The 26,259-nt window shown below is 41.7% G+C and overlaps 1 protein-coding gene and 1 pseudogene across 1 annotated transcript in view; one reads left to right on the forward strand and one right to left on the reverse strand.

Moving 5' to 3' along the window:
- Positions 1-26,259, forward strand: part of SERGEF (secretion regulating guanine nucleotide exchange factor) — a 192,827-nt gene that overhangs the window by 52,624 nt on the left and 113,944 nt on the right.
- The window catches only part of LOC105853635, a 30,752-nt pseudogene continuing 12,581 nt past the window's right edge, over positions 8,089-26,259 (reverse strand).

The following is a 26,259-nucleotide window of genomic DNA, read 5'->3' on the forward strand; positions in this document are numbered from 1 at the left end:
GTGCTTCACAGTTTACCAGATGCTTCATGCGTATTCACCTCTAGTTTTTCCGCCTTAATCCAACAGGTGCTTATTTATGTTTGTCAGTCTGACCAATACGTTAACCCAGTGGGGAGATGGGAGAATAGAACAATTCCTATCTTAGGAGCCCGGGAGCTTGTGGCAAGGCTAAGATAAGTTCATTGCGGGACAAGCAGAATGTGACAGTGGCTGTAGCAGAGAGTCTGACAATGAAGATATGTTGACCCCACCCCTTCCTGTGTCCTTGGAGACCTTTTGCTACTTGCATTTTCAGCCCCTCTGGTTCTTTTAGATTCTGCATGGGTGAGATGGGGGGTGTTTGGGGTGGGAGGTGGTGACTGGAAAGGTTTCTTGAATTAGAGGCTTTGACATTAAATTAGTTCTCAAGGAAGCTAATGTAAAGTAACAGGAGAATCTTGACCAGAACTTGCATGAAGAGCAAAGTAGAAGAAGAGCAGCCGGATAGAGACTTGAGGATTGACAAGAGCCGGAGAAAGCAGGCCAGGAACTGCAGTGTCTCAGAAGCTACAGATATTTCAATAGGGAGGTCAGCGAGGTTGGAGACTGGGGGAAGAACGCTGGCTCTGGCGATGGGGAGGTGTGGTGACACTTCTGAGAGAAGCTTCTGTGGAAAGGGGGGAGCGAAAGCACAGACATAGGGAATGAAAGGGTGATGAGAATCACAGACCGCAGGTGTGAACAACCCTTTCAGGAGATTTGGGGTCAAAGGAGAATGAGAACAAGCTCAGCAACTTGAAAGGACAGTTTGGTTCAAACTCGTTTTTTGTAAGCTTGGGAAAAGTGGAGTGTGGCAGGATGTTGAAAGAAAGGATTAGAGAGAGTGAGATAGAGAGAGAGGAAAAGAAAAGCTTATGAGTCAAAATTCAAAGGTGGGGGAGATAGCTGGAGATGAGAAAGAAGATTTTTCTCATCCCCAAGGAGATGAGAAAGAAGATTGAGCTCACTGTGAAAGGGGTTCTAACTTAAGGAAGGGTGCTTTTCCTTTCAGCAGGGGAGTAAAGTAGAAGGAGGTATGTGAACTAGAAGTCGAGGAAAGAGAGGTGCTTCCATTGTGTGTGTGCCTTGTCATCATGCTACATCTCAGTTTATTCAACTGCACCCTCCTGTGGGCTCTGCACAGTGCAAGGTTCCGAGAATCCACCAAGTGCTGGAATACAGTATTTCTGAGTAACAGAGTGGTTATTCATGTATCCATCTCTAAACCAGACTTTGAATTCTTTGAAAACAAACATTATCTAGTTTATCTTTGTATAAGTAAGGCCAGGCTCAGTCCAAAGTAAATAATCATGATAAGTGTGCCCAGGAAAGTGGGGCCCCTGCACCCCCCATTGGAGGGCTTGACTTCCTGGTTTGATTGAAAGCCACTTTGCTGGCATGATGAAGTAGTGTGGGGAGACCTCCAGGGAGGGACCAGCGTACTTCACTCTGCGTTGGATCCATCCAGCACAGTCTGGTAATCTGGTAACTTCCTGGAAATGGGGGGAGAAGGACGCCATGATTGGCTGCTATGTGTGTGCTGTGTGTAGGAGTGTCACTGCCCTCATCCTAGGGGTGAAGGCACTGACGTCCAGAGGGAAAGCTGTCACGAGCTCAGGGTTGCACAGTGTGTGGCAATCAGGCGCTTGGACCTGCCTGTCAGGAGCCCTCATTCTTCCCATTCTGGCCCTGTGCTCCAGCAGCCTCTGCTCGGGACAGTTCTGATCAGAAGGTGGCCCTGGGCTCTGGCTGTGGCTGCTAGTATGTGGTAGCCTGGTCTGACAGTAACCCAGGAGCCATCTCTAGACTCGGAGTCTGGGGCAATGTCTTTTAAGGGAATGCACGAGGAATGAACTCTTCATCAAGACTGGCGAGTGAAGTTAATGCCTGATTATTGTAAACCAAAGTGCCTCCCAGAGTTGGAGTGACAGAGTCTCGGCTGTGGAGGGAGGACTGGGTGAATTTCTGCTCTGTCACCTATAGTCCACATGACTTTAGGTCAGCCACAAGCTCTCTGAACCTTAATTTTCTTACCCATAAAGTGGGAGTGATCATACCTGCTTTACCCTGCCCTTAGGGTTGTTCAAAGATGCAAATAAGAGAGCTAGTAGCTTTGGTAAACTCTAAAGTGCTGTCCAAGAGTTATTATTGGGCTCATAGCACGTGAGCCATTCACGCTGTAGATACAGGTTTTAGAACAGAGCTGTTCTTCTGTCTTAATCACTTGAGATCTTAGGATCTACGTACAAACACTTTTTAGAACCAGAACTGGTAAAAATAATGGGGACCAGGTGTGTGGTAACCTAAAACCTGACTCCATGTAGTGCCAGAGCGCGTGATTGCCTTTTGAAGTAGTCATCGACATCGGCTTGTTCTCTCAGTAGCAGAGGAAATACATCAGCATGGATTTAAAGTCCCAGTGACCTCATGTGTCACCACCACTCTCTGCAGTGTGACGGCTGCCCCAGGCTGTGCCCAGAGTCACCCTGGAGCTGACCAGCTGTCTTTCGTTGCATTTGACCTTGAAAACTGGACTGTCCCAGGGTGAAAGTAAATCATGCAGAGGTTTAAAGTGGAAACAGAAGTCAAGGAGGCTTTAAAGGAGGCTGCAGTGGTTTAATGAGGTCTTTGAAGGCTAGTAAGCTGTGCGTGCCTTGGCCAGGGGATTAAAACTACTTCGATCTATTTCTACCATGATTCTTCTAGCTTGGACTCCCATTTGATCTGTTGCCTGATTAGTGACAACCCCTTAGTTGAGAATCCCTTGTCTCTAGTCTGGCCTCATCCCAGCTGCCAAATGATATACTCAAATATAAGGCTGATCTTCTTTGTAGTTTTGTTTGTTTGAAGATTCTTAGAAAATACAAAAAATATTCATTTCCACAATAAACATTTACTGGAAATCTACTGTATGGAAGAAGCTTAGCTGAGTCGTTACCATTTAGTAGAGAATAAGACACAGAATCTGCCTTTGTGGATTAGGGGAAATGCACAACCCATAATCCCCTTAGCCGGAGTGCAAAGAAAGGAGTTACTGAGTATGAGTTCCAAGATTGTTATTCCCGTGTTCCCCACTATATCCCTTGATTAGCATGCAACCCACAATGGGTGCTCAGTAAACATTTGCTTAATAGCTTTTCCAACATCTCTGTTTCTATTAAGAAGCACTTCTTGATCTTATCCCACTCAGAACATCTCGTCTTACATTTTGCTAGTCGCTACTCATTTGTGCTGGACCAGTGAATCATCACGTCGTTTGATACTTCTGGGTCTTTGCACATGCTGGTTCTTCTCCTTTCCTTGACCTTAGCTGCTTGGACAACGACTTTTCACTGAGCATGGTTGGAAGGGAGCTCTTTTTACTGGAAATTGGTATCATCCAAGATGATGAGACTGGCTGTGGGTGGCAGAAGTGGAAAGAATGAGAGAAGTCTTTGCAAAAAGAGCAGTGATTAGTTACAAAGCTTCTTATGTTTCAGAGAGCCCAGAAATATTGGGAGAAAAGAGAGTAGTCGGTAAAGTGGGAGCCCACTCACAGGTACTGGGAGACCGCAAATAGCTGCTAGGAGGACTTTTTCCATTTTGTCATTTTGGGGGACCCAGCTGGCTGGGGACAATTGCTCAGGGCTGCAAAGGAAATGTATGTGTGATTGTAGCCAACTCACCCCACACTGAGAGAGGAGAGTTCCTCACTCCAAAAGGTAATTTAGTCATCTCAAATATCTTCTCGTAAGCGTTATTTCTGTGTCATCTCTTTTGGGTAAGGATTTTTATTTTTATAACCTGGACCATGCATGCACATAAATTGAGGATAGAGTCTGCATAAGGGAACAGCAGATAGGAGAAGGAAGAATAAAGAGACTTTTTATTGTGGCTTATTCTTGGACAGACTACTTCTCTGAGCCTCAGATTTTGCATCTGTCAGATCTAAGAGTACTTATTAGGGTGACCTTCCCTGTTGTGTCAAAATGATGTTATAAATGTGAAAGCATTTTTATAAACTATGAAGGAGTAAACAAATGTTATAGATTTCTTTGGGCCATATCCAACTTTCTGTGGATTTTCAAGAGACTTTATTTTCTTCTAGCTCTTCAGAAATCATTATCAGTTATTATGAAGCTGGAGTTTGATATGAATTTTGTGTTCCTCCTTATCCATCATTACTCACTAGTATCCAGGGTACATTTGTTACATAAGGAGCAATGAACTTGGAATGCAGTAACGGGGAGGACACAAAGTTCTAAAGTCTTCTAAATGGACACATCCCTTTACTATCCATTGATAGTAAAAATCACCTACAGGTAAGAGCTGAGGACATCTGAGTAGAGAGTTCTGGAGGCAGTGTCTAGTGAAAGAGTTGTTGTGCAGGTTTCTTGAGTCTTTGGGAGAACTTCTTAGGGCATATGAAATTTGAAGGCTGGGAGAGACTGAGTTTGGTGGATGAGAAGCGAGTGGTTCCCTCTGATGGTGGGGATGGTGTTAGCAAACTTGGGTTTCAGCCCCAAGGCTGGCAGTTGAGAAAGATTTGATTGGCCGGCTTCCCAATACTTACAGGCTTTTCTGACTGCACTGGGGGTGATGTTAATGAATGTGGTTGTTGATACTATCTTATGAAATGTGTCAACATTTAGAAAATCTGTGTAACTCAGTGAAGTAACATTTCCCAAAAGACCAATGCATGAGTTACAAAATCAGACATGCCAGTTGAACTTAAAAAAAAAAAAAAGAGAGAGGGACTTGATTGGGAACAATAGGATGTTTTATTTATTTATGTAGATATATAAAAAATATATATAATAAAATCATTGTAGCTCTTACTGATTGAACATTGACCAGTACAGCATATTGTGCTAAGTGCTGTTTAAACATCCGTCCACATCTTAACATATTTCTAGGAAGCAATGTACTATTTTATCTGCATTTTGTAGATGCAGAACCCAAATCTTGTCTAAAGACATTGCTATGAAAGAGCAAAACTAACAGTGGCAGTGTGTGGGCCAGAAGACGTATAGGAGACTGGGAGATGGTTCTCCCAGCTGGAGGGCAGAGAGGTGACTGTGGATGCTACTCACCTGGGCCTTTCTGGAAGTCCAGGCAGTGCCAACAGAGGGAGAGCTGGTGATGACTTCTTTTCCTTCCTTGGTGCTAGGTGTGGACTTTGGGGATGTGAGAAGAGCCTCCTGCCACTATAGAGCAGGGACAATGAAGTGTGCCTTTGAAGAGCTGAAAAGTTTTCTAAAAAAAATAAAATTAGCAGGCAGTTATAAATCAGAGACATTCTGTAAGGGAGGGGTAGGAAGGGCCATCAAAACAGGGGCGAGAAGAGCACAAGGGACTGTAGTGATGGTGCACAGGTGAATTGGTGGTGGGAATTTTACAGAGAATACTATACCTAAGAGGAGAAAGCATATAAGCACACATTATACAAAAATGAACAATGATGCCAAAACATATTTTACATCACTGTTCATGTATACAGACACACATAAATATATATATGTGTACATATATATATATATAAAGATAACATATATTTTCATTTCTCACTGTTCTTTCTTGGACCCCAGTTTTCATTCATAGTGGCAACCAAGGATGAGTTTTGGACCCTTAACTCTGGTCCTCTTAACCTAAAACTTAAAATTATATCACTTCACAAGGCTCAGATTAAAGCTTAATATGTGGAACCTTTCTTAGACAATCACACTTACCACCTCAATATAAGCTAGTTGGAGGCAGGTACCTTGTCTTGGTTGCGGCTGTATCTTCAGTGCATGGCACAGTACCTGCCAGAAAGCAAGAGGTTGGGGTTTGTTATGGAATTAAATGGAAAGTTCTTCTCAGAGTCTGGGTGACCAGTTACTATTTCATTTTACTCTAACATCTGGTCACCTCGTGTTTGGTGGTCTTCCAGAGGGGAGCATATGGGCTGCAGAGTGGGCCTTGTGTTTTAAAATGTTTTCATCTCACACCCTGTTGGGGAGGGGGCAAGGGGCAAGGTCATAAAACAGGCACTTGGAAAAGCTTGGGGGCTTGAGCTCCGCCTACTCTGTAGCACACTTGGAGAGATTGCCTGTGGGATAGCACCGTGGGTTGCTAACACAGTTGTGATCTACAGTTCTGGAGGGAGAAGAACAAAGCAGATTGCTGACTTCTCTAGTTGTCTCAGCGTGAGGGTCATAGAAATAGAAGCATCTTTCTCAGTCTGTAGTGCTCCATTCCTCAGACACCTATTTTAGGGTAAGAGCATAGAGGTATGCAAATAGTACATTTCCCTTTGCACCACTCAAGGTGAAATTTCTGCTTCCACATGGGGACTTCTAGGAGCATTTCCATAGATACCACTGTACAAAGCATTTATCATTCTGTTCCCCTGGCACATTTTGCCAAGCTGCATAATTTCTCTGTTCCTTCCTACACTCACCGGCTCTATGATGATGATGATGTATCTGGTGGCTAAACCATCCCTGATCAGAGTTTGTGGTGTAATGGAAAGAGCAATGTATTAGCTAATCATGACAGCAGGCAGTTCCTGGTGGGGTGCCAGGTTCTCCCTGAAGCAGTTTCTGGACATCTTCTCTTTAAATCCTTAGACCAGACCAGCAGAGTTGGGATCATTATTCTTCAGTTTGCAGTGTGACTAAGGGATGGTCACTTGTCCTAAGCTACATAGCTAACAAGTGACAGAGCTTTGGTTAAAACCCAGCCTCTAGCTTTCTGGCAGTTATATGAATACTATACAATACTATGAAATTCCAGGATCCCATTTTCAACTCTAACATTAATTCTCTTTGGGAACTGGGGACAGAGACTCTGCCTCCCTGGGCTTCAGCTTGCTTGCCTTATTTGTGTAGTGAGAAGTGATTCCAAGGATTCTTCTAAATCTCCAAGACCAGTACCATTCTGGTTTGGTTGGAATTCTGATCTATTTGGAGGCTAATTTCTTTTTAGCTCCGAGGTTATTTATTTATGGTTATTATTTATTTAATATATTTAAGTACCATTATTTTATATCCTTGCTAGTGACTTGACAGTATAGGATTTCGCCTGGCTACAGGTGTAGACACGGTAGCCCTCCACTGAAGCACCCATAGTCCTCCACCATAGTGTTCTCCCTCCCTTTTCCATTTTTACCCCTCTCTTTCCCCCTCCCCCTCTGAAAGCTTGAGAATAATGGTCAGCATTCAAGGACTGGGTTTAAAGTTAATTTCTGACTCTGATTTTTCTGTATTCCACATTTAAATGACAACATCCAGTATTTATCTTTCTCCTGGCTTATATCACTTAGTATTATCCCTTCCAACTCCATTTATGTGTTGCAAATGGCATGAGTTTATCTTTTTTGATTGCTACATAGTATTCTAGTGTATATACCTTACCTGTCTTGTTGAGAGTCTTATGCTTGTTTCATTTTTTTTTTTTAAATATTTGTGCACACAGAACTGGGGTACAGGCCAGAGGCTCAGGGGTGGTGAGAGGTTTCACCAGAGACAGAGCGGGGAGCAGAACAGGCAGATCGACGAAGTACACTGCTGAGGGGAGCAGTGGGCTGGCCAGGAGAGGTCTGCCACGCCATGTGGTCACTTCCGGGGCAGGTGGGAATTGAACTCATGCGGAAGTGGCCTTAGCTTCTTAGTGCTGTGCTTTTATCTGCTGCGCCACCACAGAGGGCCTATGTTTGTTTCATTTTATAGTGGCAGACTAGCTGCTTTTTGTTAATTCCATAGTAACAACATTAATGTCAGACAATTAAAATATATAGAATATAAAATAATATGAATCATTAATATACAGTAGAATTTTCTATGATGGGAACGTTCTACATCAGACCAATACGATAGCTGATAACCACACATGGCTACCAGAACACTTGAAATGAGACTAGTGGACAGAAGAACTGAACTTTAAATTTTATTTTAATTAATTCATATTTAAAGAGCCACATATGAATAGTGGCTACAATATTGCACAGTGCAGATGTGGACTGTATAATATTATAAAACCGAATATAATATAGATTTTACCATTCCCATCTTATCTTTAATTTGTTTCCTATATTCTAACCAAGGCTTCTTAAGGTTCTTGGATGTCTGTGTTTTGCTCGGTGCTTTTCAACTGATAACCTTAAGGTCATTCAGCTTAACTCAGTAATGCACTTTGTCCTACTCTGGAGGGAATTGAGCACATCTTGCATTTGATGATGGCATACTGAGGAGTTTCTGTGTGTGGGATCTCATGGGATTGAAGACCAAATTCTTAGTTCTTAAACTTTACTCTAAAAACTTCTTTGTTAAAATTTTACAAATACATTTCCCATAGAAGACTGCTGTTCATGGCTTGTATTCCTGTAATTCTTGCACTAGACCATTTCCTCCACAAAACTCAAAGATTCTTTCCTGCTGCTTGGTGTTGTTCTTTCAGCCATATTGGTAAATCCAGTAATACCATATTCCCTGGTGAAGTGTGATCATTCATGTGATTGACTTGGACCTCACTCAGTCCTGACATAAATAGACACTTCCAAAAATGGTTTCCAGCTTCAGGGTAATGATGCCCTTGTAAACAGACATTAGTCCTGAGATTTTGCCAATAATCACAACGACCAGGTTGAATGTCACAATGTTAGGGAGAGTCTTGGTCAAAAGTTCAGCTTCTGAAATTCCATTAAAACATTTCACTTTCTTTTTACTTCAAACGTGTCTGTAATTTTTTCTTGCTTTCCTTTTGAGTTTTTGAACTTGACAGCTATTTTGACCTCAGTAGATTTTTTGCTGTTCCAGGTTTTTTGTTCTGTTCTGGATTTTCTTTATCTTCCTTTTGGAGTCTTTGTCTGATTTTCTGGTGGAAGCTGTGGCTGCAACTCCTGCTGGAATTTGCTGCTCATTCATAACTGCCCAGGAAGATGTGCAGCATCATTTGTTGAGATGGAAATGTTCTTGTAGCCCGGACTTGCTGAAGGGAAGAGTTATTTGCCTTCTCTCCTTCCACTCTCTGCAGCTGCTTGTACAGGAGTCCACTCCTGACAGGTGGACAAGTGACTGGTGTTTAGTACTGCAGTCGGGCAAGAATCTAGGCCTATGTGATGTAAATTTTATTAAACATTAAGGGGAAAACCACAAATTTTACACAGACTTTTTGAGAAAATAGAGGTGGAGGAGGGAATTCATCCCAACTCATTTTATGAAGTCAGCATAGTTATATGAAAACTCAACAAAGATATTACAGAATAAGATAAGTACAGAGTACTTTTCCTCATGAACTTACACATAAACACCTTTAACAAAATATTGTTAAAGCAAATCAAATTTGGAAATATATATCATGACCAAGCTGTGTCTCCCCAGGAATAAAAACTCGCTTCAGCAATTGAAAAAACAATCAATGTTATTCACCATGTTAACAAAATAAAGAAGGAAAACCATATAATCATCTCAACAAATCAAACAGAAAGCTTTGATAAAGTCACAATGATGTATCCTCATGCCTAGTAGGATGGGTGTTGTTGATTAGACAAGAGATAAGTGTTGACAAGTATGTGGAGAGAAGGAAGCCCTTGTACACTGTTGACTGGCGGGAATATAAATTAGTACAGACATTGTGGAAGCCATATAGCGTTTCCTCAAAAAATTAAAACTAGAACTTCTATAACCCAGTGGTTCCACTTTTGGGTATATATCTAGAGGACATGAAATCCATATTTGGAGGCTCAGTCTGCCCCTCCATGTTTGTTGCAGTTACTTGTAATGTCCAAGGTATGAGACAGTCAGTCCAGATACCCATCGACAGATGAAAAGATAGGCACAGACACAATAGACTATTACTTATCCTTTAAAAAGATGGAAATTCTGCCTTATGGATGAACGTGGAGGACATTATGCTAAGTAACATAATCCAGAAACAAAATTAAGTGCTATCGGTTAATGTGGTTTCAAAAGGAGTTATCTCATAAAAGCAGTAGACTGATGTTTGCTAGGTAAGGGAAATGGGGTGCTATTGGTCAGAGGGTACAAAGATTCAGTTCTGAATGAAGGTCGAGTAAGTTCTGTAGATGAATGTACAGTGTGATGACGATAATTAATAGTTCTGCATTTTGTAGTTGAAATTTGCTGAGAGTGACTCTTAAGTGTGCTTAGCATACACACAAATAGTAACTGTGAAGTGAGGTGCTAATTAGCTTGATTGTGGTAATCATTTCACAGTGTATACAAATACCAAATCATGTTGCACATCTTAAATATGTGAAATTTTTATTTGTCAGTTATACCTCAATAAACTGGAAAAAATTTAACATCATTTGTGATTAACAAATTTGGCAAATTAGAACTAAAATGGAACTTCTGCAACCTAATAAAGTGCATTTATAGAATGCAAATATTATAAATAATGGTGAGAGATGGGAAATATTCTAAGATAAGAATAAGACAAGTGTGTTCTCATCATTTTTATCCAACATCATACTGCATGGAGGTTCTAAGTAAGAAATTAAATGAGAAAAAGCAATAAAAGACTTAAAAATCAGAAAGAATAAGTAAATCTGTTTTTATTCACAGATGACACGATTATTAACATAGAAAATCTTTAAGGAATCTATAAAGTAACTCTTAAACCTAAGAAATGAATTTAGCACAGTAACATTAACATTCATAAATTTATTACGTTCTCATATAGCATCAGCAAAGAATTGATAGATCTTAAAGAAGCAAATTCTTTATCAATTATATTATAATGCATAACATATTTAATATAAACTTATAAAAAATGTGAAAGATCTATACTTGAAAACAACAAAACAGTGAGAAGCAAAAGGAAAAAAAAATGGAGAGAGGTATCATGTTTGTGGGTTGAAAGATGCAGCATTGTCAGTTCTCCTCATTGATTTGTAGATTTAAAGCAATCCCAGTCAAAAACCCAAGAGGCTTTTTTGGGGGGGAGGGGAGACATAAAGGTATAGAAAATGACAAGCTGATTCTAACATCTATATAGAAATGTAAAGGGCCTCAGAAATCCCAAAGCAATCTTGAAAAAGAGGAGTCAAGTTGGAAGATTCACATAGCTTGGAGATTTTCTGTGGAAACCACAGTATGACAATGACAAAAATACAAATATCTTGATTAAAAAACGGGCAAAGGACTGGATAGACATTTCTCCAAAGATTATATACAGACGGCCAAGTACATATGGAAAGATAGAGCATCACTAATCATTAGGGAAATTCAAATCAAAACCACACTGAGATACCATCTATCTCACATCCATTAGGATGTCTGCTGTTAGCTATGTCCTCACCTTCATTCCCCCCCCCAAAAAAAAAACTCCAAAACAACCCAGAAAATAACAAGCATTGGCCAGGATGTGCAAAAATTGGAATCCTTATATACTGTTGGTGGCAATGTGAAATGGTTCAGCAGTTACAGGAAATAGTGTGGTGGTTTCTCAAAAAATGAAAGAACTATCATACGACCTAGCGATCCCACTTCTGGATAAGTATTCATAAGAGTTGGAAAACAAGAGCTTGAAGACTGTTCATAGCAATATTATTCACAATGGCCAAACGGAAGAAACAACCCAAGTGTCCATCGACAGAGGATTGGTACAGCAAAATGTGATGTAGATACACAAAGCACTATTATTGAACTTAAGGAATTTTGACACAAAGTTCAAGGGTGAAGTTTGGACACATCATGTTAAATGAAATAAGCCATTCACAAAAGGACAGATGCCTCTTAACGTGAGGTATCTAAAGTGGTCAAAAATCATAAACACAGGAAATTGAATCTATTCAGAGGGCCCCAAACTAGGAAGAGTTCCAGTACCCATCAGGAGGAGCATGGATAAAGAAGCGTAGTACATTCATATGCTTCCAAAGGAGTGAAGTGATACAGCCAATAACATCGATAAAATCTCTAAAACATTATGAATCAGTGAAATCTTACCCAAAAGGGTACATATAGCATGACTCTATATGTATACTATTCTAACAGGTAAAACTAAAACGAGGCCCTCCCTGGTGGCGCAGCGGGTTAAAGCACAGTACTAAGAAGCTAAAGCCACTTCTGCATGAGTTTGATCCCCGCCTGCCCTGGAGGTGACCACATGGTGTAGCAGACCTCTCCTGACCCGGCTGCTGCTCCCCTCAGTAATATGCTTCGTTGATCTGCCTGTTTTGCTCCCCGTTCTGTCTCTAGTGAACCCTCTCACTACCCTTGTACCTCTGGCCTGTTCCCCAGTTCTGCATGCATAAATAAATAAATCTTTAAAAAATAAAAACTAAAAACCAATAATAATCAATTAGGTGCATATCAGTTTTATAGGTGGAGACACTTGACCTCAGAGGAACTAAGCCCTTGGCCTAAGGCTATATACAACAGGTCAGTGGCAGAGCTGGACCCTGTCATGGAGATGTCCTGCCCTCTAGTGCACTGCCTTTTCCACTCCCCCAGGTGGCCTTGTAAACATTTGGTGATATTAGCGCCTGAGCACATTGAGAGGAAGGTATGGGTGGCTTGGGTTTCCTCTGATTCCTCATTTTTGGTCTGAAAAGTGTTGTTTCCTCCAGAGCCTTCTAGAATCAACTTAGATGATTTGCCAGACTCCTTTGGCTTTCCTGTGCTAGACACAGGAAGAGGGAAGGAGCAGTCAGGCTGGAGAGTGCACTGACAGTGTTATTAGAAAGGTTTTTCTGGGGCTCTTTTTCTGCAATTAACACCTTTAATTAAAAATAAAACAAGTAAATAACTGTGTTTCTTCTTTCCAAATATTGCTGAGACTCTCTGTGGCATTGTTCTTGGTTGCATGTCCTGGTGATGTCTGAACAGTAAGTGCAAATTGAGAAAAGAACTGATGACACCATTACCAAAGAGGTTTTCTCAAGGGGAATGACCAAGTCTAGAATAGAACAGTCATCTGCTGTCAAATGGGCAGAGTTCCACTGAGCTACAAATTTGACCCAGAGGCCAACCTTTTCTCTGTGTTTACATTTTTGGGTTATTCCTGCAGGTTCATTGACTAGCCACCCCTCCGCCCCCCAACCCCTATACCCTGCTGTTCCATCCCGTGGAGGTCATATTTCTGTGATGCCTGGGCACACCCAGATGATCCGGAGGAAGCCAGAGGCACACTGTATTCATGCAGTGACGTGGCACCTAAGCTTCTCTGCAGTGAAAAACCCAAATTAATTCACTGTTATTCACAGTCCTCCCAGCTGAGAAGACTCCTGGTAGTTCAGAGTGTTCCCGTGCAAGAGGTAGGGCTAAGAAGAGATGAATTTTTCTGTCTACACTCAAATGCTCTTTCCTGATTTTACCTTGATAGCTCATTAACTTCTAAGCCTGTGGGGTAAGGAGGGAGGTAGACAGGTCCATGTGTGGATAGAAAGCAAAATAATAAAGCCCACTTTTAGAAAGAACGTTAGTTAAAAAGAAAAGCTAGAAAGAAAAGCTCTGATACTTCCTGCCTTCTTATCTAACTTGTTTACTATGAAATTAGGCTTTTCTACTCCTTGCTTCTACCCCAATCTTCCTTTCTCTTTCTCCTGTTTTGCCCTTCTCCCTTCTACCCCTGCTCCACCTTCTACTCTTTTATCATTTGTTTTCTGAGAATATGAAAATAAGGAATGGTAGGGGAAAATACAGATCATCACCAAACTCCTGCTTCTTCCCCAGGTAATAATTCACCATTTCTATTGGTCACCAATGGAACATTCACACAATCAGAGTTTATCACGCGTGTTTTGCTCTTTCTTTGTTCATTGATTCATGAAACAAAGGCTACAGCCAAGCTGAGCAAGACCAGGAAACCAGAAATGGATTATCTCTCCCTAATGCTTATTTGTTCCATTAATTCAGCCTCCTCTGATACTCACAAGAACCCCTACCTAACTCCTTTGGTGACCAGTATGGATGACTGCAGGTTCCTTTTGCATTTACACAGTGTTAACATTGAGTCTGTGTACTTCCTATGACTTAGTTCTCTATCACCCCTGCTAAGGGAGTGGGGGCTCTTCTGTGTTCCATCCCTTGTCCTATCATGCCCTGTCTTTCAGTTTACTTGCTATCAGTGACTTCTGAGTCCCAAGTATGAAATAATTTCTTCATGTTTTGGTCACTGACAACTTAAAATAATTGTTAAAGTCCCCTGTGCTCCTAAGCAGATCCCAAGGAGGCAAAACAGTCCGGAGCTTCTCCTACTTGTACGGGCCCAGTTTTCTCGAGAGCCAGGGATTGTGTATTATAACACATTGACCTGGAAGACAGGATAAGCAGGTTCTAGCCCCCATTTGCCCATAACTTGCTGTGTGACCATCAAGAAATCAGTGTCTTAGAGTCTTGATTGTCCCACCTATCACATGCTTCTGTTTCTGTAGGGGCATTGGTTCAGTTGCTTACACTGTATTGTGAGCAAGTCAAACTTCGATTATGTCATATTGTCTTTTAAAATGCTTGGTGGGCCAAACAAAATACGTCTGAGGGTTGTACTGGCCATATTCCTCCCTTCACCCCCTTTGTGTGACAAAGGACTATAGGCTCAGCGAGAAGCCGTAGGGACAATTTAGGTTCTCAGGAAATGTTGTGAGCTCTCTGACCAAAGCAAGTAGCAGAGATCCTTGTACTTGTTTGCTAGCAGAAATGCCTTTACCACTGGGGGCGCTGGAATCTGTAAGGGCCAGGTGGCCCTGGGCTGTTATGGTTGCTTCATTCAACAGGCTCTTTGACTAAAGCCACTGACTGCTAGCTTTAATCCTCCTAGCATATATCAAAGAGCATCAGGGCACTGGGCAGAAAGGATGAAACCAGCCCATCCTAGCCCTGCCCTGCCAACACTGCTGGGCACATCCTCCACATTCCTGTGGAGAAATTTCACAGAAAATTCTAGAATCTTAGATTCCTAGTCTATAATTTTTTTTCAAATAAAATTTTATGCAGAACTGTGGTGATAGCACATGGGTGATTTGGTGATGGGAAGCCCATGGGATTGCAACTGAGATGGAAAAAGGCACAAAATGATGTAAAAATAAACTATTATCTTATTTAAAAAATGTTTCTGCAGAACCTCAAAATCTAATAAAATCAGACAAAAATTGAGCAGTTCTGATTGGACTGGGACTGAGGTGGGGAGAGCCTCGGTACTTGGCTGTCTACTGCCAGGCCTTCTCTCTGTGGTAGCTCCAAGGGTGTGTGTAAGGAGCTCCAGGGCTCCTAGGACAGAGTTGAAAATTCTTTCACTAGAGTAACAGAAATAGGAACTGGGTCATATTTCTGAGTAAAATTGTTTGTGCTGAGATATGGATTTTAAGGGAATGCTGAATAATTTAAAAAGTTGTGCTATTGGTACAATAAAGTTTTCTTTATACAAATAATCTCATTGTTATATGAAAATAAAAGCATGCTAAAAATTTGGCTTATGTAATTTTACTCAAAACTCAGTTGATGTTATTCTATATGTCTTGTTTTTTTTTTTTTTTTTTTTAAGATTTACTTATTTATGCATACAGAACTGGGGTATAGGCCAGAGGTGCAGGGGCAGTGAGAGGATTCACCAGAGACAGAGTGGGGAGCAGAACAGGCTGGCTGACTGACAAGTACACTGCCAAGGGGAGCAATGGGTGGGTCAGGAGAGGTCTTCCATGCCATGTGGTCACCTCCAGGGCAGGGGTCGAATTAATGCTGAAGTGGTTTTAGCTGCTTAGTGCTGTGCTTTAACCAGCTGGGCTATCTGGGAGGGCCCACTCGTGCCTTTTGTTATGTAACTAAAAGTGGCATGTAACCTGAGGTCTAGAGATCTGGTTTGGAATTGTTAGAGGATTAAGGATCTTTCTGGAAATTTATGTTAACATTACCCCAGTCATGGCCCCATCACATTGGGGTAGTTTTAGCAAACTAGTTTCTAAGCAGTGGATCTTAGCTGGAGGAGAACTGTCAAGTATATGGGTTCTGTACTACAGTGAATTAAAGACAAATGACACAGGCAATTTCTTTCCTCCTGAATCTATAACCAGATTGAACTCTTTGTCTGGGCTACCAGCTGGGAAGCAAGCTAAGCTAATATTTGTCTAGCTCTGTGATCTGAATTGTTTGAGACATGGTTTGGCTTGTTTGAATTTGAGTATCTACTAATAATCAAGAGAGATAGAAAGCTCTTGTTTTGTTGAGTACATATTTACCATGTGTTATATTACCTATTATTAATGCAGTGGCTAAAGAAACATTCAGAGCAAATTATTTATAGACGGATTTGATTGATATTCCTTCCTGGGCAATAACAATGACATATGTACCTAGATAATACCTTCCATTCCAAGATTTAACACTTTAAAATATTTGGTGTCTTTTATTATTCAATTTATTCCAAGAAATCACTTGCATTTTGTTAATTCTATGAACATTTTTATAACTTTTTTCCAGAGGAGTGGAGTATTAAGAGACTAGCTTTATGAGATCTTCCTTGTGGTTATCATTGTAGGTAAAGCAGAGCTACTTGATGTAGCCACCTAAATGGTCATGATTGTCCCAGCTAAATGGTCCTATCTGTTGCTATGGTACCTCTAGCATCATGACTTGGGAGTACTCACACTCAATTTTTTCCAGAGATATTTATTTTGATGATCTAAAGTTTAAGGACTCAACAGCACTAAGAAGTGCCCACCTTGATAATTATAATGCTAAGCAACATATTTTTCTTTGTTTAATTTAAAAAATTTGTTCTTCAGTACAGGTTTTTTATTTTGTTTTGTTTTGAGTTTTGGGGAATTTAGCTACTCTTTCAAAGTCACAACTCCTGATTATCTCATCTTCTGATTACAGTGATTTTTGATGAATTATTGCACAGGCTACTGTGTTATTTTTATACGTAAGGAGGCTGAAGCCAGAGGGATGAAGTGACTTTCGCTGCTAACTAGTAGTGGGTGATCAAATACTTAGAACCCAGGTCTCTTGATTCTCAGTTAGTGCTCTTTCCAACAGAGCCAATTCAATGTATATTCAATTTTTCTTCCTCAATTTACCATTTAGATGTCACAAAACAACATTGGTCAGTCAATACAGATTAAAATGAGAGACAATCAATGGGAACTAGTAGTAAATTGGAACAACATTATTACATTTACAGCCTCCCAAGCTCAGAGAGTTGTATAAGCTTCCATTTAAAAAGAAAGATGATAGAAGTGAACTATCTTTAGATGGATTTATGATTAACCATGTGTCTTTCCTTTGTGACCTGTAGAACCTCAAGTCATCTCTATAAGAAATTTGCTGTTACAGTACAACTGAGTTTTCATTATTATTGTCTTCCTTAGTATTTAACATTTTGTGATGTACTGAAGGAAAATTGCATTTGGATCACGAAATTAAATCTGACTTGACTTTAAGTTTCATTCCAGGAAAAGAAATATTTTAAAATCAAATGTATTATATAAAAACATAGTTGTACTAACATATTAATGCAATAACCCAGTATAGCTTTTATCATCATGGGCATTTTTTATTACATGGTTGTTCCCACATTTAAAAATATAACAATATAACAATAAGGTCGTGACCGGATTAACATGCATACAAATAATCCATTGTTCATTATGCTGTTTCTCCCCCTAGTCACCCAATCAGAAAATGCTCTACATCTCTGTTCCTTCTGCACCTATTCTCAGCCCCAAAGACAAGGAAAATAAGAAAAGACAAATCCAAACAAGATCTGGCTGCAGCTGAATTGTGCTGGATTGATTTTGCCACCTGGTGGCAGGGACCAAAGAATGTCTTGGTATTTCCTCACTATCTCCTGGGGCCCTATATTTTTCGTTATTCAACAGACCTCAGCAAATCCTACTTTAAAAATCTCTTTCTAATATGTACTCATATAACTCATCTTCTTTTAATTCTCCCTTTAATTTTTAAATTTAGTGACCTCAGACCATTTGTTACTTCTGCTTTTTTTACTTCTCACTCTCTTCTATTTATGAACCCCCCCAACACCCCCCCCCACAAAAAAAACCAAGAATGACTTTAATTGTGATTGTTAAGTCTGAGAGCACTGCTAGTGAATGTGTGGGATCACCCTCTGAAGTGATGAGCTTTCAGATGAAGGGATAGCGAGGACCTATATTTGGAAGTGAAGTGCCCCATAGGAACAGGCCTAGGACCTTGAGCCTCAGACGCGTCTGTATATGCACAGACGTTTCTTTCTGCATCAGAACCAGCATTTCTGCCACTGTCTTCCTGCTCTAATAAACCAGCTTCTTCCAAAACACCATTTAAAATAATCTAAAAGACATTTTTCTTAACAATGCCCTTGTTTTTCTCTTTGGTCTAATGGACAGCTTAGTTTTCTACCATTTTTATAGCAAATATGTAGCAGTTGAAAAACTCTAAGGCAGAGTCTCAAATTTAAGCATGTATCAGGATCACCTGGAGGGTTGTTAAAAACAGATTACTGAACCTCAACCTGGGAGATTCTGATTCAGTTGGTCTGGGGTGGAGCCTGGGAATTTGAATTTTACCAAGTGGCTAGGCTGGCGGGGTTGATTCCCTTGGCCTGGGACCAGTGAAAAACACTGGCCAGTGGTATGTGGCCTCTATAGTGTGGGTTTTGGGCAATAGTTTGCAATCTGTTCTTCGCCCAAATGTTTGCAGAGAACATTTTCTGGCTTATGTACTGGGTTCCAGTCTGCTACTTTTTCTTCTGCAGCTGATCTGTAGCCTCAGACTTTAAGGATAGAAATTATGTTTAGTCACTGTTTGTCCAGGCTGAAAATATTAGCTAGGATTTATTAAAAGGCGCTTAGTGAAGCTGACTATACATTTGGGATATTATTGCAAGGCTGCAGACCCGGGATCCTGAGTATCAGTTGTAGTATTGTTTAAATAAGAAAAAGGCTCTGGGTTAGGAATGGTTACTTTATTCTGTGGCATTACATGGTTGTGAAGTAGGTGTTATATATTTGCCTCCCTGGCCTTTCTGGCAGTAGACTCACTTTTGTTGCAGGTCTTCTACTCATTAATGATACTGCTATTATTAATGGAAACAAAGAAAAAGAAAAGTCTTTCCTGGGAAGATTTTTCTTTGGCAATTTTATTGGTTGGCTTTTATAATACTCTAGTCTTAAAAATTCCCAAGCAAGTGACAAATGGTAGCTGTGTTATAGGGAGTGCCTGTGATGATATTAGCTAGTAAATTGCAAATGCGGAGGGAACAGGTGCAGTGCTGAATCGGGAGACTAAATGACTCAGGAAATACCATATTTGCTCTTCCTTCTGACCATCTTTCCACTGTGTAATTGAGAGTGCAGCCAAATGCTAGATCAGTGGTGTGCATGATTGAAGAGTTCTCCCTTTGCCCGCTGATTACAGCTGGGTGACATGCATCAAGAATCTCAGATCTTCAGTGCTTCAAGGGTCCTTAGACATGTTTCTAGTCTAATCCCTTCCATTTCCAGATGGTAAAACAAGTTCTCAATAAGGGAAGACCTGACACCCAAAAGCACACATCTAATAGGTGGCAGATTTTGGACTCGAGCCTTGTAATCTGAGTCCAGGCCTAGCATTCTTCCTCTTGGTCTGCACTGCCTTTCCCCTCACTGGTCTTACTCAGTGACTGTAACCCACATTAAGACCTTTGGGCTCTCTTTAGTTCTCTGTAGACACAGTAGTTGGGGAAGAGAGTTATGTATGCTTTTGGCCTGAATGCTTCAAGGGCCATTTTCTGGCATGAGAAATGGACTCAGTCCCATCTTCTCCCATAGTTGCAGCTATTCTTTCTCCCACTGCAGACTTGGTCCTGGGTCTGGGGTTGTACCTTGGCCAGGTAGATTGATGAGTTCAGTAAGATGCCATTGGGGCTACCCTCCTATGGTTCCTCTCCTATTATCCTGTGCCTGATTTCTGATTTCTAAGTTGATAAATTCCTGTAAAGTTGGGGTCTTGCCTTGTAGTTATCAATTCTTTTCTTCACTATAAAAGAGTTGGGGAGAAGTAAAGGGGTAAATTTTTTTGTGCATCCGTTTTGTACCTGTGGGTTTATCCACACCATTATATTATATATAATTTTTACCCTTGTCATATTACTGTGCGGTTTTAACTCCATTTTACAGATGAGGAAACAAGTTCAAAGAGATCGTTACACTTTTTTTAAAAATTTTTTAAAAAGATTTATTTATTTGTGCATACAGAACTGGGGTACAGGCCAGAGGCCCAGGGGCGGCGAGAGGCTTCACCAGAGACAGAGTGGGGAGCAGAACAGGCAGATGGACGAAGTACACTGCTGAGGGGAGCAGCGGGCGGGTCAGGAGAGGTCTGCCACGCCATGTGGTCACCTCCGGGGCAGGCGGGGATCGAACTCATGCGGAAGTGGCTTTAGCTTCTCAGTGCTGTGCTTTAACCCACTGCGCCACCAGGGAGGGGCCCAAGATCATTACACTTTTAAGGATATATAGCTAATAAGTGGTGGGCTGGGGTTCACCTTTTAGTCTTGAGCTCCAAATTCCATACTTTCCCACTATCCTCTCAGGACTGGTGGTTTGCCCTTGTAGACACCAGTTCATTCATTTGTTCAGTGAATATTTATGGAGTCACTGTATTCTGGCAACTATGTTCTGCTCCCCACTCTGTCTCTGGTGAAGCCTCTCGCCGCCCCTGAGCCTCTGGCCTGTACCCCAGTTCTGTATGCACAAATAAATAAATCTTTTAAAAAATTAAAAGAAAAAAGTGTAACGATCTCTTTGAACTTCAGTTTCCTCATCTGTAAAATGGAGTTAAAACCTCACAGTAATATGACAAGGGTAAAAATTATATATAATAAAATGGCCTCACTGGCGAGGCAGACCCTGCACACATAGAGCTTACCATCTATTCAGAAAAATCAAGTAATGGTGAGTATTTAGTATTTTTAAAATGTGGTACTGGTGGGGGTGGGTGGGTATAATAGGCAGGCCTAATGTAGTCTAGGGTGGGGTAAGGGGTACAAATCAAGCGAAACCTCCTGAAGGAAGAAACATTTTAGCTGAGCTGAAGCATGGGAGGATCTTGCACAAAAACTGAAAGAAGCCTAGTATGGTGGGAACATAGTGAGCACTTGTAGACTGATGTTCTGCTACTTATTAGAACTCCTTATGCTGCCTGCCTGCCTACCACAGTGCCTGGCATATAAGGGGTGCCCAGTGAATCTTTGCTGAATGAATGCATGAATGGGTGAAACAATAAATGAATGGCAGTGCTAAAAACTCATTTTGTTTCTTATATAATAACGTAATAAGCTACCTTGGAATGATTCATAGTTTCCAACAGCCTTTTCCTCCAGTTCCTCTTATCTTTCTGTTGTTTTGGGTTTCCTTGCTATATTTTGAATATCCTCACATGTGTCCTGCCTTTCCTTCACAGCCATGGGGTGTCTTCCTGGCTCAAAGAGAGCAAAAGCTGAGCTGCCCTATTATCCTCTTAGTGGCTGCCTTGAGCATGAAGTTTGAAATAGCGTCAGTGATTTGATTTTTTCCTCTGGGGATCTGGCAATTGAAAATAAATGTAGAAAGAGCCCCAAAGGAGGTTTTTCTTGGGGGCATGAGAGATGACAGCACCAGTTATCGGTGTGCTTTGACAATGCAGAGTTATATAAGTGAATGAAAAATAGAGGCTATTCCACCAAAGTCAGTTTGCCTTACTTAAGTGCTTTTATATTCACAAAAGTGGGTGGCCCAGAGTGCTTCTGTAACTACACTATTTGCAAATTCCTAGTTCATGACATAGAGAAATAGAATTCTATAGTCTGAGGTTCAACAAATGTTAATTTAAACAATGGATATGTGTTGGGTACTTCCACATTACATTTAAAAGCTGAAATATAAACAGTATCCAGCTTCTAAAGAATAAATTTTCAACCTAAGGATTCCAGCAAGAGTAGCACAGAAATTGCAGAACCTGAAATAGAGAATAGCCGACTTGTCAGTATATCTTGGGTGAGAAACAATTCTAAGCTAATTAGAATCTCATTCCTACCCCTCTTCACCCCCTTGATTTAACTCTCCCAGATTTTCATGGTCTTCTCTTTCTGTTCTAACCTCTGGACTGAGGAGGCCTAGCTCACAATAGGTTTGAAGGGCAGTCTTGATCAACACCGACAGACCTGAGTAAATGATCTTTGATCTTCGTCTTTCATTGGTTGGTCCATTCATTCATCTGTTCACAAAATACTTGTCAAATGTCTTGTGTGGGCTGCTGTAAGTATAGAGACGTATTTTACAGCTTGTCCTCACAGAGTTTACAGTGAATGGGTGAGATAGATAAAGCATGCTATACAAATGAGAGGGGCTGTTGGGTGACTACCTAATGCAACATTGATGTTCAGAGAAGGCATCCTAGAGATGGTGACTCTACGAGTTTTGCTGGGGTAGCATTCAGTGAGACCCATAAAAGTGTACCCTCCTTCCTCTGTAAGTGAGACTGGAGTTGATGATAGCCTACCCAGTAGTCACTCAGCAATCTCATCTGCTTCCCCTTGCACAGCAGGATTAGGATTATTTAAGGGTAGCATGGTAATCAGGAGGCCTTGGTCCTTTAGGTTCTGTGTAGGGCGTGGGGTTCCTGCAGCTGATTTTTGGAGGCTGAATATAGCTATAGTTAATGGCTTATAGAGAATTTAATAGCCAGATCTCCACTTGAGGTTTCTGTTAAAGTTGCTTTTGGAAATCAGGTGACAACAAATCCTCCCTGGACATGTATGTATGTGTCGTGTGTTGCTGAAATCTTAATGTAGAAGAGGCGCTTTTGCTCAGTGCAATGAGTTTTTGAACTGGGCCCTGAGAGCTATCCATTATTTTTCACAGCATACTTAGGGTGAAAAATAAGTAAGATTGAGAATGTGCCAAGAACAAGGCCCTTTCCAACTTGTCGATGACCTGCATGGCTATCTAGTCCAAGCTTCCCTCCTTCTTCCCTGTGTCATCCACCTTTCGCCCCTTGCTAGGGAGTTAGGCAACTGAGACAGAGCCCTGCATGATGGCGATGCAGCCATGCAAAGCAAGAGGACTGTCTGCACTGTGGTGACAGAGACTGACGTGTCAAATGAAAGTGGTGACTTTCGTCTGGAGGGAAGGGAGAGGGTAGGTAGGCTGCTTCCCAGTGTCACAGAGCACTTGTAGTCAGCACTAGAAGTCAAGCCTCAGGATTCTTCCCTGCTTGTCTCAAAGCCTCATTGGCCTAATGAGACTCTGTCCGCTGGATCTAGCGGGAGGCTGCACTTCTCCCTGGATGTGAAGCAGGGGTAGTGTTGCTTAGTTGGATTGTTTCTGCTACTTCCTTTTCTGCCCCAGGAGTCTGACTTTGTGAGCTTGTGACCCCAAAGATTGTGACCCTTTCTCACCCTGCCCTGCCACTTAGCCTCAGGCAGCGTTCCTTTGTGGTCTTGTTGATGGGATTCCAGCTGAGACTGATAGGCACTGACCAGTCAGGAGCCAGGTGGGGATGGGAGACAGCGCTGTGGTTTCAGAGGTGACCTCTTTGCTGATTTTAGAGCTCTGCTCAGTGCCTGCTGGCAGGACGCCAGTACAGAAAGAGCTCTGGATTCGCTAATGCTTACTTCATGGTTAGACTTCCGTGCATAATTAGTATTTTTTAAGTCATTTTATCTAAAGACTTCAAATTTAGAGACTCTAAGTACTTGAGAGATATTTTATGGATCACAGCTGAGTTTAAAAGGATCTTGTAGCATTTCTTCCCAGCCCTTAGCACTGGCCAGCTGCTTCTAATCACATTCAGTAAAGTCCTGTGACAGACTCATTCTTCTTTCAGTTTCTTGCAGATGTCATGCTCCAGTCGGCCTGGGTCTTTCCGAGGATCTGCAGAACAGTGTTTCTCAAACTTCAGGGTGCATGCAGATCACTCAAGAATCTTGTTAAAATGCAGATTCTGATTCTCTAGGTCTGTCCTTAGGTCTCTGCAATTTTAACAAGCTCCCAGGTGTTGCCAATACTGAGGTCTGAGAACCACACTTTGAATTGCAAGGACGTTGCTGAATGTCAGGCATATTGGGGCATAAGAAATGGCTCACACATCTGAGCCTGTGATGTGCAAAGGAGAATGGGTGATGAGGCTATGCAAACAAAGATGAATAATTTCACAGGGTGCAGTAGAATGCTGTGTCAGAGGAGCCAGAGACCCGGCTAAGGAGAGCGACTCTCCTGAATTCACAGCAGCAGTGCAATGGAAGAGAACAGGACTAAGTACTAGAGTATCACCTCCCTTTGTGCTGCTCCCTTCCTCCATTAATATGGAGCGAAATAGAAATAAAGTTCTCTATTTGAATTATCGGGTTTAGAGTAACCTCACAGAGCCAGAAGCTTGGTGGTCATCTACACCTATTGGGTCCTTCTTTGATTTTAGTGACACATTTTCTGTGTCAACCTCAGGATCCTGAGCCTCCCTCACACCACTGTTGGTGTTCATCAGTTCACAACTTGAACAGAACTTCTACACAAGCCGGGAGGTGCCAGATGGTCCAAGGTCAGTCTTACACTGAGCTAACTGTTAGAGTCCAGGATCAAAAGGGATCTAGGGTGTCGAGTCAGTCATCAGACTTCACAATTTCTCAGCTCTTGGGGCTTACTTTGACTCTTGGAAGGTACCAATTGGTAAAGGTGACGTCTTGGGACTGGGGTAGATCGGTTTGACCCAGAGGCCTTGCTAGAGGCCTGCCATTGTGGGAAGAACATAGCAGCAGAGAACATGGTGGAAACAGCACCAGTGCCTGTTAGGGAGGTCCTGGGCTTGGGCGGATCTAGGAGCAGACGGCGGTTATCTAGGCAGGTGGGCAAGCTTTTCATTCTATAAATATTTGTTGTGTGCCTACGAGATGCCAGGTTCTGAGCTGCATGCTGGAAGATGTAGTGATGAATTCCTAAGCACTCTAGTCTCAAGAGGCTCCCTGGTTGATTCTTCATCAAGACAAACTCTTGGAGCAAAAGCAAGGCCGGACTCTGGCTTTGGTGGAAAACTTACTAGTTACTAGATTCAGATAGAGGAAGGAGTTCAGGGTCATACTTGCTAGATGTCAACACTAAGCCTGTGTGGTCTCTGGAAAAAAAGCTGCTTCCCAGTCATGAAAGCCAAGGAACAAGGTCATGGCAAGAACAGTAGTACATTGAGCTGACTTCTGATAATAGGTACTTTAAGCCTTTTCTGAGGACAGGACTGATTTGTCAGGGGCTGGGTGGTATGTGTGGGGGGGTGGGACTGAGCCTGCAGGTCACCTGGGGAGGACATGGAGCCATGCAGACTTACCATCTACTCACCTTCTTAACCTCCCCACCTTTGGCCCTGGTCATGGAGAGTAAGTTGGAAGTTTCATTTGTACTTAATGTCTCCTGGCCTCCCAGGTATCTCATTAGGTGCAAGCAATTGACTAATACTTCACAGTGGGGAAAAAATTGGTTGAATGGGTGTTGACTTGAGACCTTAGGCCAGGCTGCATTAAAGCTAGCTAGCATTTAGTGATGGGGTGGAAGTATGTGTAGTGTTTGGAAATGACGTTCACTGTTGAAGGAGAATAACACCCGGCACCTACTAGGCCCTCAGTGAGCATTTGTTGACTGAGAAGATATTTTAGAGTTTATAAACCACTTCCAAATAAATTCTTTCCCCTAGACTCAGTGAGATGGGTTAGATTTTGAGGAAGCTGAGGTGCAAGGTGTATTTTGCTCGAGGTCACACAGCTGGGAAATGGCAGAGCTGCTGCTAGAACTCAGATCTTCTGAGCTTCTTTCTAATGTTTTGTCTTTGAAGATAGGCCTAAAAATGCACACAGGTACTGCTGGGGAGCTTGCTATTGTGCTTTTGATTTTTGGTACTTACTCAACAGATACCATTTTTTAGTGCAAAACATTTTTTTTTTTTAAAGGAAATGTGCCTCTCTGTATGCATTTTTACCAAATTGAGCCCTGGGGTGTCCTTATTTTTAATAAGGAAGAAACACTTGGGTCTGGAACAGCTGAACCAAGCACCATTGCTGCCTACTCATTAGCTCTGTCTAATTAGATTGAAACCAAGGAAGGAAGCAGCAAAGGCAACCATTTTGTGTTTCACAGGGACGGCCATGGGTGGCCTCAAACCTTCCCTTCAGCCCCCTCCAGAAAACTGTTGGAATGTCCTTCCTTTCACAGGGTGTGTGTGTGTGTGTGTGTGTGTGTGTGTGTGTGTGTGATAGAAGAGAGAGAGGGAGATGAGAGGGAGAGAAAGAGAGTAAAAGAACAGAAAATATGAGCTGACTTCTTTC

The sequence above is a fragment of the Condylura cristata genome, unplaced genomic scaffold (assembly GCF_000260355.1).
Source record: "Condylura cristata isolate star-nosed mole 26May11 unplaced genomic scaffold, ConCri1.0 scaffold00015, whole genome shotgun sequence".
NCBI classification, from domain to species: domain Eukaryota; kingdom Metazoa; phylum Chordata; class Mammalia; order Eulipotyphla; family Talpidae; genus Condylura; species Condylura cristata.